This window comes from Pleurodeles waltl, chromosome 4_1 (genome assembly GCF_031143425.1).
Source record: "Pleurodeles waltl isolate 20211129_DDA chromosome 4_1, aPleWal1.hap1.20221129, whole genome shotgun sequence".
NCBI classification, from domain to species: Eukaryota; Metazoa; Chordata; class Amphibia; order Caudata; family Salamandridae; genus Pleurodeles; species Pleurodeles waltl.
Window position 1 is genome coordinate 500,803,105 of NC_090442.1, and position 4,549 is coordinate 500,807,653.

Genomic DNA, 4,549 nt, shown 5'->3' on the forward strand with positions numbered 1-4,549 from the left:
TCACGCACACCAGGCAGCGCCGGTCGGCTAACGCCGGCTAACGCCATTCAATAAATACGGCGCCCGCATGGTGCTTCAGAATGGCGTTAGCCGGCGCTAATTTTTTTGGCGCAAAACTGCGTTAGCGCAGTTTTGCATCAAAAAGTATAAATATGAGCCTATGTTCTTAAACAAGACATTCTTGTTCACTCTGTGCTTCTCTCAACGCTGCAGTGAGATAGGTTGCTGATAAAATGTGGTAACGCTTTGTCTCTGGTATTCATAGAAATGTATACATCCTTACGTAGGGACATTTTCTCAGAACATCAGCTGTTTTATTATAAAAACACTTCTCTGTCCCATACACGTTAGAGGGAGATTCCATCCAGGTGACCACGACTGTATGTTGATTGCTGAATGCTCGGCTACAGCTGCTTATGCAGACTTCAGGCCTTTGCACAGATATGGGGGATGATGTCTTCCCAGGGGAACCTGAAGGTCAGAACTAGAGCTTAACATGCTGTGCTCTAATATAGCCTAGGTAGGAATTAGTCTCTAATATAGCCTAGGTAGGAATTAGTCTATTGACTCTAGTGACAACATGATAGCGTTATTTCTATGCTTTACTCTCCTTGTCACAATTTTAATCCTGTTATACTTTATCATCTTGGTTATTGCAGTACATGGTTTATTATCTAAGGTGCAGTTGCTCAATTAAAACCTTAATGAAACACACTGCCTCTGTTTGTCATTGTATGTGTGACACCATGTAACTGAGAGAAACAGATGAGATCTGAGTGACCACAATTTCCCTGAGGAGTCAATTGTGTCATGCTCTCAGCTGCCCAAACATCCCTGCTCTTGGGTAGAGATGAGGCACTGCTAGTTAGCCGGAGCGAAACCCGGATTGGGGCTGCAGGTGCCACCTATAGTGGGTTAGACTCAATCTCCCACACTGCAGGCAATTTTGCCGCTCAAATCCAGTATTCTCATTAGAATAATGAGAGCTTACGTGACAGCATCATAGAGTCAACTAACAGCTACAATGTACTACGGTGACAGAGAAGGCCAACAGTATAGGTGTGTCCATTATACCTGGGTCTCTATATGGGTGTACCACAAGTACATCCAGTTTCCAATACTGGTGTCCCCTCAGGAGAGTACATGACATTGTTTTTATAGTCATTTAAAGGGCAGTTTGGTAGGGGACACAGCTGTAGCTGTGTGCTGCTTGTGATGTAACTGATAGATGGCCATGGCATTGATGTCATTGCAATGGAGTGCACAATAGTGGAGAAGTCAGTTGAGTTGGATTGATTGTCAGTTTAACATGCAAGACTATTTAACTTGTAGTATACTGTTCTGGTTGTCCTACAGGTAGAACAGTGCATGCTGGGAGTTGTAGTGCTGTCAGTCCCTGCACTACCCATGCCATACACAGACAGTGTGCCCCCAGGTGAGTTTAGTTGGCATGCCAGAGGAGGGTATTTAGAAATTTGGACACAGGGATGGTGAATGGAGTGCCTGTTAATGTGTCTAAAGGTGATCAGTGAGCATGCAAGAAAAAACCTTTTGGTGACATAATTGTTATGAATTACCTGACTCCACTCCCCCAGGTATTCTTGTCAGGCCCTTAAGATGCAGGATGTCCTAGCCCTTCTCCTCCCATGGTGTGAAAGTTGGTTGAGAAGGTGGTGGCCCACTGCCAGTCTTAAGGACCACCAGCTGCTGCTTGGCAGCCATCAAACGCACATTCCCCCTGACGTCATACCACCTCTTCTTGATGTCCCCTCTTGTGCGTGGATAGTTGCTAACAGAATTCACCCTATTGACTATTGTTTGCACAGCTCCCTCTTCCTGGCTATAGATGTTGCTGGACTTGTGCTCCAAATAGGTGTGGCTCTACTCTGATAATTTCGTCAATCATGACCCTCAATTCATCATCTGTAAAACACGAATGCTTTTGTGGGGACATGGTAGAGGTAGAGAGAAATTGATTTCAAAGTATCCAACGTGGTGTGGCGTATTACTGTGGAAGTCGCCGACCGCTGCAGTTCGCACCGCCATTGGCTTTCCGCCATGGAAGAACTGCTCTCACGATTTGTGTGTTGCAATTGGATTTGAGATTTTTTTGGCGGGCTGGAGATGCAAGTGGTGGGACCGCCTCTTTCCCGCCCTCCAGTGTTCTGGTGGTTCCTGATTTTTGGCTGGGGTTTGGCAGGCCTCGCTGTGTCAGTCTTAACAAAGTGGGTGGATTACCACCAACATCATAGTCTTTTGAAAGCCGTCACCACGGCGGTCTTGCAAAAAGACCGCCAAACTTGTAATGAGGCCCTTAGACTAGGCCTACAATGGTATAATCTAGCATGGCTGTGTCATCCGCAAACTGCAAAATTCCTAGCTGATGACCGTTAATCATAGCTGAACATACTTTATGATCCTTAACTGTTGCCTGAATGTTGGTAAAGAAAAGATTAGATAATAGTGAAGTTAGCACACATCCTTACTTAAGGCGTTTGTTGACAAATACTTTCTTGGTTAAAGTGCTTTTCAAAAGTCTATAAAGCAACTTGAGGAATCTATCTGTCGTTAGGGTGTTATAGATGAGATAGGAGAGAGCCATAATTTTGTCCAATGTACCTCTTTTAGATCTGAACCATATCTGAGTCCAGGGGATAATCCTAAAATGAGTTGTCTAGCCCCAGAGATCTGCGTAAATCAATGAACTGTTGTATTTGAACTCCACATCTAAAAGGGCAATAAATCTATTGTTAGTTGGATTTTGTATTGCCCTTTTTATGAGACATCTAGTGACTTTCACATGAACTAGCACATGCAGGTTAACTTGGCACCCTTTTCTCAGGCAACAAATACAAAAAATGTACCCACCTTCACAGTGTCAAATTCTTGACAATGGAGTGCACTGGACTTTGTGCCTTTGGGAACTCTGTTGAAAGAGAGGCGAGGTGCATGGAGATTTGCCTTGGTGATCAGGGGACTATAGGAGAGACCAAGAGGGCCTTTGATATCTTCCAGAAATATTAGATCTAGTCATTTTTCTGACCTAACAAGCTGCAGATTGACAGCTTTTCCTTATCCAATTTTGTTTACTGAGTCCTCATGGCTACATTGGAACCACTAAAATGAAGTTCACAACCCAGTGTAGCCCTCATCACCAATAGCCTCCTGCATTGCTCAGGAGAAGGAAAATGAGAACCAAAAATGTGAACAAGTCTGAACCTAATGAAGAATCCATCCGGTAGAGTAGGGACCCTGGCAGATATGAAATTTGAGTTTGTCCCCGTCGATCCTTTGGTGTCAAATTCAAGTCATCAATGGAATACTAATGACAAACTATCTGACTTCAAGAGACCCTCACTGCCTTTTACATCCTGCCTTACCCCATTAAAGGAATTTGAAATCAGAAAAAACCTAGGTGCCTGATTTAGAGTTTGGAGGAGGGGTTACTCCTGTCCACCATATTACGATCTACATAGGCTATAATGGAATCATAATATGGCGGACAGGATATCAGTCACATTTGTGATAGAGTAACCAACCCCCTCTGCCAAACTCTAAATCAGGCCCTAAGTCCCAAAGTAAAAACTTTAACCAGTGTGACCAGTTAAGCTTACATAATCGATGTTCCATCATCGTTCATCAGAAATCACTCCTTGGTAGAGGACTACCAGCATCATTGACTTATGGTTTGTGCTTTGCTGGGTTAGCTTTTCACCTTAAATAAAAAAAAATGCATTTCTGTGGTTCGTCTAATCTCTCGTTTTAACCATTTGCATGTCATTTCATCTATTCAATGATTTTTGATCTTTCTAAATTAGTTTTATAATTTTAATGTGCTGTGTACTTAAAGTTATTGTTGTTTGACACTATTTGAATGTAAGACACATTTCTCTGGTGCATTGCCTGTTACTTGTGCCCAAACTACCTGGGGTTAAGCAGATTTTCCCATTAAACTGGTTGTGACCTAACCTGATAGCTTTATTGGATGGGTAAGGAGAACCCCCTCCAAAATGAATAACCCATTTTCCTTCCTTTCTTCCTGCTCCACCTGTTTCTTTTCTTCACCCCACCGCCCAGCACCATGGCAGAGCAGGGTGGCACTGGCAAACAGCAGAGCAGCATCGCCAGCCCCTACCTAGACAGCCAGCAGCATCTGTCTTCCTTTTGGGCAGTGACTTCGCCATGGGGTGTACTCTCCGCCCATCTTTTGTGGGGTGGAGGTGACAGCACTTGTTTTCTACGTGCAGCGCCACCGCCCCTCCATACTGGCAGCAGGCCTGGCAGAGTTACCCTATGCGGGAATGTCAACTGCATTAGGGGATGGTGCACAAGTGTGTTTGGCACACCTCCCAGGTCCAGTGCAATGCCCAGCAGCTGATTTACCATTGGGCAGATATCATCGACCGTGAGCAGGACCTGGTTGACCTGCAAGGTGTCAAGATTCTGAGGCTCGGTGAGTATTAATTATATTATTTGTTGTGCTTGTGTTCTTCAATGCTAACTTTGTTTTTCCTATAGCATGCTGTTCACACTCAAAGGTAAGTTATGT